Source organism: Pseudophryne corroboree, chromosome 1, assembly GCF_028390025.1.
Source record: "Pseudophryne corroboree isolate aPseCor3 chromosome 1, aPseCor3.hap2, whole genome shotgun sequence".
NCBI classification, from domain to species: Eukaryota; Metazoa; Chordata; class Amphibia; order Anura; family Myobatrachidae; genus Pseudophryne; species Pseudophryne corroboree.
In genome coordinates, this window is record NC_086444.1 from 1,199,370,887 (window position 1) to 1,199,384,249 (window position 13,363).

Consider the following 13,363-nt stretch of genomic DNA (forward strand, 5'->3'; position numbering starts at 1 on the left):
GTGCCATCCTGTCTGACACTGCAGTGCCACTCCTAGATGGGCCAGGTGTTTGTGTCGGCCACTTGGGTCGCTTAGCTTAGTCATCCAGGGACCTCGGTGCAAATTTTAGGACTAAAAATAATATTGTGAGGTGTGAGGTGTTCAGAATAGAGTGGAAATTAGTGGAAATTATGGTTATTGAGGTTAATAATACTATGGGATCAAAATGACCCCCAAATTCTATGATTTAAGCTGTTTTTGAGGGGTTTTTGAAAAAAACCACCCGAATCCAAAACACACCCGAATCCGCCAAAAAAATTTCAGGGAGGTTTTGCCAAAACGCGTCCGAATCCAAAACACGGCCGCGGAACCGAATCCAAAACCAAAACACAAAACCCGAAAAATGTCCGGTGCACATCTCTACTTATTACATAGACCCCCTAAATAGCTTTTGGTAATGCCAGTTTCCGTAGGGTCAATGCAAGGCTCTGTAGGACTTCCAGTGAGATGCAGTTCCGGCCACTGTTTCTCCACCTGCATCCGCAACTGTCATCATTAGCATGGGGTGAGTGCAAGAGATCTGAGACAGGTTTCCCTTCTCCGTATGCACAGCTCAGAATTGTGCGGACCCTAGCTACACCCCGCACGACACTCCCACAAGACAGATTGTATCTGTGTGATCGCATTGTTGCTAACTAGTTCCACCAGAAAAAAACACCATTCTATGCAAAGACAGATTCGTCCCATGCAGAATCCAATGGAGAGTTGCAAAAATGCGTAAAATCGCTTCTGCAAATGTGTTATTTGCTAAAACTCGCTATTTGTAGAAAGAGAGTAGACACACTGGACCAGCCCCTTAGAGATGCGGTAGTGGTGTGGAGAGTTACCCCAACATTTATGTTAGTTCATCTAGTATAAGACTTGTTCTCTTGGCCTGATTAAGAAGTAGACGCAAATGATGCTGCCACTGACTGCAGCGGCTGTACGAAAATATGCAAAAGCCGCAGATGCATTAGATCTGCATTCGCAACCATCGGTCGCTGCATCGGACATTGCAGTAACCCTCAGGTTACTCATGTGACACCCCATCAGAGTTGCCACGGACATTTAACTTATTTCTGCGCCTTTTTCCCCCTCTACAAAATACAGCCTGGCTAAATGCTTTGAGACTTCAGCAAGGAAAAGGTTAAGAACATTTTCTATGTTATAGCTGTCATGCGCTTGGACAGTTAACAGCCGTGTGCCGAGTCTGTTGGCAGTTGGGCGGCGGCCATCTTAGGAGGATGGGCAGAGTGAAACAGGACCTAGGAGCAGAAGGTGCTGAGCTGATTTGGTGGTGTACATGGTGACCAAAGCAGACTCCTTACCTGATCTTCAATAAATCAGAGTCCAGCAGCTGACAAAGAGAGTGTATATGGAGTGGTGAGCAGACTACGTCAGCCCTGAGGCAAAATAGCCACTTCTGGTGAGATCCAGGAGCCCCATTGCAGACTATACATTCTCACACTCCCTATCACAGACTCCCTGGTATACAAGAGATCACAGTTTTATACAGTAAATTAGCCAGTTTCTATAGTAATAAAACCCTTTATGAGACTGATAAGAGCCATCAAATAGCAGTAAGCACCTCTGCGCAGAAGCAGACAGTCATGTGCCGCAGTTTTCTCAGCACACAGCCAGAACTTTGTAGTGCAGTAAAGAACAATACTGTCTTAGTTACACACAGTGGTTAAAGTGGGCCGGAACGGGGCGGAACTGCGTTCCGTCACCTCTAATTGCAGGCGGAACCAGTTCCGCCTCCGCCCGGCCACAGCATCATGTCCCTGTTCCATTGTAAAGGTGGCAGCGGCCGCCAGCCAATCATGGCTCGCGGACCGGCTGCAGCACCAATCAGAAGAAGGGAAGGTTTCTTTAAAATCTGCCGTGAGCCAATCACGGCTAGCAGACCGCCAGCCAATGAGAAGCTGCCAAGTGGCAGCTTCTCATTAGCTGGCGGTCCAGGAGCCGTGAATGGCGCACAGTCGGCGCCAGATTCAAAGTGCCCTCTCCCCCCCCCCCTCCGCCGCTGCTGCAGCCTCCGGAGTGTGAGCCGCGGACTGTAATGCCCGATCCCCCCCGCAGCCAGAGTTTACTGTGAGGCTGCGCGGCGGGAAGTAATGTCCGTGCCCACTCCACATCTCCCTGCCAGCGCAGCAACTTAAAGTCCACCCCACCCAGGCCCGGCGCTACCCGCTCAGTGCAGGTAGGCGCCAGGAAGGAGAGGCGCTCTAGATGTCCTGTATCCCTGCTGATGCGCCGCCTGTCCCCCCTGCTGGTAGTGTCTCCTGCCTAGGCGACCTAGCATTGTTCTACAGCACTCCAATGTTGCTGCTCCCCGGCACTACTTCCACCTTATCCTACTGACCGCCAAACTTATGGGGCTGCCCGACCCACCGGCACTTGTCCGGGATCCGCAGCCATGTGATCTCAGATGCGTGGCTGCTCCAGGAGATCCTCAGACGTGTGGCTGCTTCCCTCACTGGTGCCTAGCAACTGCTCGGTAAGCGCACCCACGTGGCCCTGCCTGCCCCAGTGGCCAGGACCTGACGCCTGACAGGAAAACCAGACAGGCCCTTGATCACAGTCCTATCCCGGGGACGCACATGGCCGCCCACAGCATGGAGAAAAGGCCCTGAAACCCCCGCAACCCGAGCAAAGGCCCCAGAAAACGTGTAACGGCCAAGGGAATACAAGACAGCCTGCTCCGACGAGCACCTGCGACGGATGACAGCCCCAGCCTGACCAGAGATACCTGCAGTCTGATCATTGGAGGACACCCCACCACCTGACAGGTAACATGTGGATAAGGCAAACATATGGGGTCTTTGCATTGATTAAAGAAAGAAAATAAAGAGGAAAGAGAAAAAAACAGGACAGGGTAGCTAAAGTACAGAAGAGAGATGGCAGTAGAGGAAAGGAGAATAATAAAGTAAAATAAAGAAAGAACATGACAGATAACAACACTGATATGCTCACTAATAAGACAGTACCCTGTCCAACATCCATATGAAAAGAGAGAGCCCCAGCTTATAAAAAAAATGATAAAAGTACAAAGAAACACCCCCTAATTTACTCAGAAACCAAATCAAAATCACTCCCCATAAAAACCTTAACCCATGTGTGTCCGGCTAAAGTGTGGGTATACATGGCCTAGAGGTTTATGACACTACTGTCATATATTGGGCGCGATGTTCATGTTATTGAGTCCAAGTTTGCCAGTCGTGCGTGATGCCAGCCGAACTTAGACTTTTTTTTGAAGGAGCAGTCATTTACAAAGGCATGGTTTTGCCTTGTAAATGATTTCCCCTTTAAAAAACGTCCAAATTGGCCGGCATCCAGCACTTAATGTTTAGGGGTGCCTGGGGCACTGCATGAGTGCCATCATTTCAACCAGTGTTTTTTTTTGCCTCCGACAGGAGCATCGGACACCGTCATGAAGGAGAAGCAGCCAGCAGCTGGTCTGCCATGTCCGTGTTACATTTTTGTGAGTGCGGTCCTTGGTTATGATGTCACATTAACACCACACTGTCAGTCTGAGGAGCCAAGGGTGCTGCTCCAACCACCCAAAGTAAGTAGCAGTGACTCCTAAAGTACCCAGAGGGATTGTGCCAGTGCTGCACATCTGGTAATGATGTTTAAAAAAAAAAAAAAATCTATATTTTTTAATGTGTTTTTTTTTTTAATATTTGTTGAAAACGGGAGGGCAGAACTAATTGGGAGGAGAGCTATGAGTAGAGGGAAGAGTCAGGATTCTTAAACCGGTGCCCCTAAAAGTAAAGTTTAGATCCGCCACTGCCTGCTGCTGCCGACTGCTGCACCTGTCACACTGTGACAGGCAGCGGCGCCGACAGCTTTCAGCTTCCTCTCTCCATCCCTGACTGTATAGTGCAGAGCCAGAGTGTGCACTGTGCAGGCCAGGAAGGAAGACCCGAAAAGGGTGGCACTATCACAGGCGGAATTTTGTATAAGCGGCACTACCACAGGCGGAATTTTGTGTAAACGGCACTACTAAGGGGGCATTTTGTGTAAGCACCATTACTACAGGGTGGGATTTTGTGTAAGCAGCACTACTACAGGGGGGATTTTGTATTAAAAAAAAGCACTACTACGTGCAGTGTTATGTGAATAAGATTGTGTTACTGTGGCGTAATTTGAAATGGGGGTAATATTGTGTGGCTGTGCCCCTTCTGTGTAAGACCAAACTCCTTTTTTCGGTGTGGGAGGGCGCAAATTTGTAGTTTGCAGGGGGGCGCTGAACACCCTAGCACCGGCCCTGACCCCACCCCTAGGCTTAGTGACCCGCGGCCTGTAATGCTCTCCCCACATCCACCGGAGCGCTGTCTGCACGTGATTGTGCATTACAGTCCGAGGCCCTAACCGTGGCACACCCCATGGCGTCTGGCAGGAGAGACAACTCGCCCTCCACATGAAGACCTCCAGGTAACTGCTGCTACATATCACAGCTCTGGGTGCCCAGTCTTTCTGCTGCTGCTGGTGATATTTTAATTCTCTCTCTCTCTCTCTCTCTCTCACTCTTTTTGTCTGTTTTTGCACTTTTTCAAAACTCTGAGTGCCTATATATATATACGTATATCTATCTGGAAAAACCCCTCATAAATCCTGCGTTTGCCCTTGGAGGGGGCTCTACTTGCCGTACTGTGTAAAATGGAGCTCTGTCTGCCGTACTGTGTAAAATGGGGCTCTGTCTGCCGTACTGTGTAAAAGGGGGCTCTGTCTGCCGTACTGTGTAAAAGGGGGCTCTGTCTGCCGTACTGTGTAAAAGGGGGCTCTGTCTGCCGTACTGTGTAAAAGGGGGACTCCGCTATTGTGGACATTGTGTGTGTAAAGGGCACTAGTATGTGGGGCGGGAAATGTGAAGCATTATTTTGAATTGGTGGTACTTTATGTGACCACGCCCCTTCCTTGTGAGGCCACACCCCTTTCTACGGTGTTGCGGGCGAGGTGAGTTCCCCCACCTCTCCAGGACCACTTTAAGCCCTGGTTACACAGATAGCTTAAAGGATTCAGGACTCAATATCACAGGGGCCTGCAGCTGATGTACTGCTCCCAGTCAGACAGTGTAAATGTAACAATTGAGTACAGTAACCTTTTTGGAGTACAGGTCAGTAACCCTGTTTCACCACCTATTCATTGCAAGCCCTTCCAGAGATAGAGAGACTGCTCATAACAGGGACAGAGACACCTTAGCTGCCTATATTGCATTTAAGGATGAGTCAGGATTAAGTGGCACAGTTGTAAACCTACTTATTGCCTGACACAGCCATGTGGATATCGCAGAGAGCCTCCTTTAAGAAAATAGCACTTACAGTACAATCAATTAATACTATTTCTCTATCGTCCTAAGTGGATGCTGGGGTTCCTGAAAGGACCATGGGGAATAGCGGCTCCGCAGGAGACAGGGCACAAAAAAGTAAAGCTTTTACCAGATCAGGTGGTGTGCACTGGCTCCTCCCCCTATGACCCTCCTCCAGACTCCTGTTAGATTTTGTGCCCGAACGAGAAGGGTGCAATCTAGGTGGCTCTCCTAAAGAGCTGCTTAGAGAAAGTTTAGCTTAGGTTTTTTACTTTACAGTGAGTCCTGCTGGCAACAGGATCACTGCAACGAGGGACTTAGGGGAGAAGTAGTGAACTCACCTGCGTGCAGAGTGGATTTGCTGCTTGGCTACTGGACACTAGCTCCAGAGGGACGATCACAGGTACAGCCTGGATGGTCACCGGAGCCGCGCCGCCGGCCCCCTTGCAGACGCTGAAGAGAGAAGAGGTCCAAAATCGGCGGCTGAAGACTCCTGAGTCTTCATAAAGGTAGCGCACAGCACTGCAGCTGTGCGCCATTTTCCTCTCAGCACACTTCACACAACAGTCACTGAGGGTGCAGAGCGCTGGGGGGGGCGCTCTGAGAGGCAAATAAAAACCTTATTAGAGGCAAAAAATACCTCACATATAGCCCACAGAGGCTATATGGAGATATTTAACCCCTGCCTAACTTCAAAAATAGCGGGAGACGAGCCCGCCGTAAAAGGGGCGGGGCCTATCTCCTCAGCACACAGCGCCATTTTCTCTCACAGAAAAGCTGGAGAGAAGGCTCCCAGGCTCTCCCCTGCACTGCACTACAGAAACAGGGTTAAAACAGAGAGGGGGGGCACTGATTTTGGCGATATTGTATATATATAAAAGATGCTATAAGGGAGAAACACTTATATAAGGTTGTCCCTATATAATTATAGCGTTTTTGGTGTGTGCTGGCAGACTCTCCCTCTGTCTCCCCAAAGGGCTAGTGGGTCCTGTCCTCTGTCAGAGCATTCCCGGTGTGTGTGCTGTGTGTCGGTACGTGTGTGTCGACATGTATGAGGACGATGTTGGTGAGGAGGCGGAGAAATTGCCTGTAATGGTGATGTCACTCTCTAGGGAGTCGACACCGGAATGGATGGCTTATTTAGAGAATTACGTGAGAATGTCAACACGCTGCAAGGTCGGTTGACGACATGAGACGGCCGACAATCTATTAGGACCGGTCCAGGCGTCTCAGAAACACCGTCAGGGGTTTTAAAAAAAAAAAAAAACGCCCATTTACCTCAGTCGGTCGACACAGACACAGACACGGACACTGAATACAGTGTCGACGGTGAATAAACAAACGTATTTCTCATTAGGGCCACACGTTAAGGGCAATGAAGGAGGTGTTACGTGTTTCTGATACTACAAGTACCACAAGAAAGGGTATTATGTGGGAGTGGAAAAAACTACCTGTAGTTTTTCCTGAATCAGATAAAATAAAATGAAGTGTGTGATGATGCGTAGGGTTACCCCGATAGCAAATATTGGCGTTATACCCTTTCCCGCCAGAAATTAGGGTACGTTGGGAAACACCCCTTAGGGTGATAAGGCGCTCACACGCTTATCAAGTGGCGTTACCGTCTCCAGATACGGCCGCCCTCAAGGAGCCAGCTGATAGGAAGCTGGAAAAATATCCTAAAAAGTATATACACACATACGGTGGTTATACTGCGACCAGCGATCGCCATCAGCCTGGAGATGCAGTGCTGGGTTGGCTTGGTCGGATTCCCTGACTGAAAATATTTTATTCATGTAGAGCATTTAATAGGATGCATTCTATATATATGTATGTGAGATGCACAGAGGGATATTTGCTCTCTGGCATCAAGATAAGTGCGTTGTCCATATCTCCCAGAAGATGTCAGGGACACGACAGTGGTCAGGTGATACAGATCCCATACGGCAGATGGAAGTATTGCTGTATAAAGGGAAGGAGTTATTTGGGGGTCGGTCCATCGGACCTGGGGACCACAGCAACAGCTGGGAAATCCAACCTTTTTTACCCCAAGTTACATCTCAGCTAAAAAAGACACCGTCTTTTCAGCCTCAATCTTTCCTTTCCCATGAGGGAATGCAGGCAAAAGGCCAGTCATATCTGCCCAGACATAGAGGTAAGGGAAGTAGACTGCAGCAGGCAGCCCTTTCCCAGGAAAAGAAGCCCTCCACCGCGTCTGCCAAGTCCTCAGCATGACGCTGGGGCCGTGCAAGCGGACTCAAGGTGGGGGGGTAGTCTCAAGAGTCTCAGGGCGCAGTGGGATCACTCGCAAGTTGACCCCTAGATCGTACGAGTATTATCCCAGGGGTAAAGATTGGAGAGTCGAGACATCTTCTCCTCGCAGGTTCCTGAAGTCTGCTTTACCAACGGCTCCCTCCGACAGGGAGGCAGCATTGGAAACAATTCACAAGCTGTATATCCAGCAGGTGATAATCAAAGTACCCCTCCTACGACAAGGAAAAGGGTATTATTTTTCCACACTATATTGTGGTACTGAAGCCAGACGGCTTGGTGACACATAGTCTAAATCTAAAATGTTTTGAACACTTACATAAAAGGTTCAAATCGAGATAAAGTCACTCAGAGCAGTGATAGCGAACCGGAAAAAAGGGGACTATATGGTGTCCCTGGACATCAAGGATTACCTCCATGTCCAAATTTTGTCCTTCTCATCAAGGGTACCTCTGGTTCGTGGTACAGAACTGTCAATATCAGTTTCAGACGATGCCGTTTGAATTATCCACGGCACCCCGGGGCCTTTTTACCAAGGTAATGGCCGAAAAGATGTTTCTTCAAAGAAAAAAGGCATCTAAATTATCCCTTACTTGCACGACCTAAAAAGGGCAAGTTCCAGAGAACAGTTGGAGGTCGGAAGAGCACTATCTAAAGTAGTTCTTCGACGGCACGACTGGATTCTAAATATTCCAAGAATCGCAGCTGTTTTCCGACGATACGTCTGCTGTTCCTAGGGATGATTCTGGACACGGTTCAGAAAAAGGTTTTTCTTCCCGAGGAAAAAGCCAAGGAGTAATCCGACCTGTCAGGAACCTCCTAAAACCAGGAAAGGTATCTGTACATCAATGCACAAGAGTCCTGGGAAAAATGGTGGCTTTTTACGAAGCAATTCCATTCGGCAGATTCCATGCAAGAATTTTCCAAAGGGATCTGTTGGACATATGGTCAGGGTCGCATCCTCAGATGCACCTGCGAATAACCCTGTCGCCAAGGACAAGGGTATATCTTCTGTGGTGGTTGCAAAAGGCTCATCTATTGGAGGGCCGCAGATTCGGCATACAGGATTTGATCCTGGTGACCACGGACGCCAGCCTGAGAGGTTGGGGAGCAGTCACACAAGGAAGAAACTTCCAGGGGGTATGGACGAACCTGGAAAAGTCTCTTCACATAAACATTCTGGTACTAAGAGCAATCTAAAATGCTCTAAGCCAGGCGGAACCACACCTGCAAGGAAAACCGGTGTTGATTCAGTCGGACAACATCACGGCGGTCGCCCATGTAAACAGACAGGGCGGCACAAGAAGCAGGAGTGCAATGGCAGAAGCTGCCAAGATTCTTCGCTGGGCGGAGAATCACGTAATAGCACTGTCAGCAGTGTTCTTCCCGGGCGTGGACAACTGGGAAGCAGACTTCCTCAGCAGACACGATATTCACCCGGGAGAGGGGGGTCTTCATCCAGAAGTCTTCCACATGCTAATAAACTGTTGGGAAAGACCAATGGTAGACATGATGGCGTCTCGCCTCAACAAGAAACTGGACAAGTATTGCGCCAGGTCAAGAGATCCACAGGCAATAGCTGTGGACGCACTGGTAACACCTTGGGTGTACAAATCAGTATATGTGTTTCCTCCTCTGCCTCTCATACCAAAGGTATTGAAGATTATACGGTGAGGAGGAGTAAGAACAATACTAGTGGCTCCGGATTGGCCAAGAAGGACTTGGTACCCGGAACTTCAAGAGTTGGTCACGGACGACCCGTGCCCTCTACTTCTGAGAAGGGACCTGCTACAACAGGGTCCCTGTCTCTTTCAAGACTTACCGCGGCTGCGTTTGACGGCATGGCGGTTGAACGCCAGATCCTAAAAGGGAAAGGCATTCCAGAAGAAGTCATTCCTACCTTGATTAAGGCAAGGAAGGAAGTCACCGCGAAACATTATCACCGCATTTGGCGAAAATATGTCGCGTGGTGCGAGGATCGGAGTGTTCCGACGGAGGAATTTCAACTGGGTCGTTTCCTACATTTCCTACAATCAGGATTGTCTATGGGTCTCAAATTGAGATCTATTAAGGTTCAAATTTCGGCCCTGTCAATATTCTTCCAAAAAGAATTGGCCTCAGTTCCTGAGGTACACACTTTTGTTAAAGGAGTACTGCATATACAGCCTCCTGTGGTGCCTCCGGTGGCACCGTGGGATCTAAATGTAGTTTTAGATTTCCTCAAATCCCATTGGTTTGAACCATTGAAAAAGGTGGATTTTAAATATCTCACATGGAAAGTGACTATGTTACTGGCCCTGGCTTCCGCCAGGAGAGTATCTGAATTGGCGGCTTTATCTTATAAAAGCCCTTATCTAATCTTCCATTCGGATAGGGCAGAACTGAGGACTCGTCCGCATTTTCTCCCTAAGGTGGTATCAGCGTTTCACCTGAACCAACCTATTGTGGTGCCTGCGGCCACTGGCGACTTGGAGGACTCCAAGTTGTTGGACGTTGTCAGAGCCTTAAAAATATACATTTCAAGGACGGCTGAAGTCAGAAAATCTGACTCGCTGTTGATACTATATGCACCCAACAAGTTGGGTGCCCCTGCTTCTAAGCAGACGATTGCTCGTTGGATTTGTAACACAATTCAACTTGCTCATTCTGTGGCAGGCCTGCCACAGCCTAAATCTGTTAAGGCCCATTCCACAAGGAAGGTGGGCTCATCTTGGGCGGCTGCCCGAGGGGTCTCGGCATTACAATTCTGTCGAGCAGCTACGTGGTCGGGGGAAAACACGTTTGTAAAATTCTACAAATTTGATACCCTGGCAAAAGAGGACTTGGAATTCTCTCATTCGGTGCTGCAGAGTCATCCGCACTCTCCCGCCCGTTTGGGAGCTTTGGTATAATCCCCATGGTCCTTTCAGGAACCCCAGCATCCACTTAGGACGATAGAGAAAATAAGAATTTACTTACCGATAATTCTATTTCTCGGAGTCCGTAGTGGATGCTGGGCGCCCATCCCAAGTGCGGATTATCTGCAATACTGTACATAGTTATTGTTAACAAATTCGGGTTATATTGTTAAGGAGCCATCTTTAAGAGGCTCTTTCTGTTATCATACTGTTAACTGGGTTTAGATCACAAGTTGTACGGTGTGATTGGTGTGGCTGGTATGAGTCTTACCCGGGATTCAAATTGCCTCCCTTATTGTGTACGCTCGTCCGGGCACAGTACCTAACTGGAGTCTGGAGGAGGGTCATAGGGGGAGGAGCCAGTGCACACCACCTGATCTGGTAAAAGCTTTACTTTTTTGTGCCCTGTCTCCTGCGGAGCCGCTATTCCCCATGGTCCTTTCAGGAACCCCAGCATCCACTACGGACTCCGAGAAATAGAATTATCGGTAAGTAAATTCTTATTATCCAGACTAGCAAAATATACTCACAGTTGCCTAAAAATAGTGTGCTGCATCATATTAGAAGTTGTGCAAAACGGCCTGGTTGGACAGAACCAGCTACACTTCATTTGTTGTAATCCATCCATTGCTACCTTCATCCAAGACTTGTATTAACTATTCTCAGGATATAACTTTCCTAGAAAGGTGCACTATACTCAATGTAGCTAGCTACAAAACTAAAGGTTTTTACGGGGCCCCAATTATAAGAGTATTTTCAGGTGATTGCTTAAAACTGTATATTAGTGTGTAAGGATTGTCAAATGTGGATATTGTTTCTTGTGCTTTATTGTTCTTTGCATGAAAATGGTATGTGACTAGCATAGACATTGAGGTTACTCTAAATTGCCATTATATGAGATCATCTCAAATTTCTACAGCTGAGAAAAACTTATAGCAGTGTTTCAGTAGAATAAAAAATTCATATATAGAAATTGTGTAATCAATGCCTGTGTGCAATATATCCTTAACTATATTGTAAGTTGCTGATGAAACTTATGCCTGTTAGAAGCTGCAGACACTAGGTCCAGGTGAGGAACACCAGAAAAGATAAAGTAACACATTAAACCAGAGGGTTAGACTTCCTAATACTTACCTGTAAATTGTTGACTTCAGTGATACCTACTTTAGGGTGTCACACTCAGACTATCCGTCATATCTACGCTGCCGGGGCCAGTGGTACTATGGGGGAAAATGACTAAGATGGGAGTTCTATTTAAGATGGGATGTTGCCCACAACAACCAATCAGCTTCCAGGTATTATCTTCTAGAAGGTGCTAGATGAATGAGAAGTATAATCTGAATGGTTGCTATGGGCAACATCCCATCTTAAATAGAACTCCCATCTTAGTAAATTGACCCCTATATCTGAGGACACAGTCACTGGCTTTAGTACCTCCCACCACCACAACAACCACCTCCCCCACTTCATATTAGAGGCGACACTCCTCTGTTTTGAGGAACGCTCCTTGTCTCGTTTCCCAAACACCTACACCATGTCAGTCATGCTGCGACATGTAGTGCACTGCAGTCGGAGTCGCAGTAACATCGCAGCACTTGCGCACTGCTCATGCGCAGTCCCAGAAACACTGGTCAATCGCGAGCGGTTCGGCACTATGTGCTGGGCTGGATCAGCCCCTCTGGTAAAGGTCACGGAGCGGACATCTTGCTATTGGCTGTCCTGTACCTCACACTTCTGGGAAGCATCACAGTTATTCTGTGCAGCAGAATGAGTCCATTTACTTCAATATTTCCTTATTTTGTTTCTCACAGTCACAAAGGCCATTGAGTATTATATTTCCCAGCACGCCAGATATTCAGCACAGATCGACCATTATGTCCCTTATTGGTTGCCCTATACTACCGCTTTCATTGTGCGCGGCAAGGCTCCCATGATGCCTCTTACTCCTATTGAAGGTACTGTATAAGTAATCAGACAAGTCAATAACCCTGATCGCGCAGACGTCAGGAAGCTGTTCCAGCCGTGTCATATTGAGCAGCAGTAAATAGTACACAGGACACGATATCACTCATATTAACCGTGTCTTTAGTGATTTCTTGGAAGAAAAAAATACAGTATTTAATTATCTCAGGCGGAATTTCTTCTTTTGTGTGAGTTGTTCTGCTAATTGCATCCACGCAGTTATTAATTGGCTCAGCTGTGGACACGTTCCTGGTATTATGTACACTGTTTTCATGACTGACATTTCTGTATGTGTCAGGCTAACCAGAATCTGTGGTGCTATATGTATAAATAATGATGATGATGATGATGATGATGATGATGATGATGATGATAATGATTGCATGTATAAACGAGCCAGCACCAACGATGAACGAGCGTGGAGCCGCACATCGTTCATCGTTGGTGCCTACACACTGAGCGATATGAACGATATCTCGTTCATTAATTAACGAGATCGTTCATATCGCTCAGTGTAATCGGCAAGTGTGTAGGACCCTTTACTTTTGCCATATTGGACATTGCAACCTGAACCATGCTGGACACTGCTGTCTGTATTATGCTGGACTCTAGTATCTGTATTATGTTGAACATTGCAGCTTGAACCACGCTGGACTTTGCTGTCTGAACCATGCTGGACACTGCTGTCTGTATTATGCTAAAAACTGTTGTCTGCATTATGCTGGACAGTGCTGTCTGAACCATGCTGGACACTGCTGTCTGAACCATGCTGGACACTGCTGTCTGAACCATGATGGACACTACAATCTGTATTATGCTGGATGTTGCTGCCTGAGCCATGCTGGACACTGCTGTCTGTATTATGCTGGACACTGCTGTCTGAACCATGCTGGACATTGCTGTC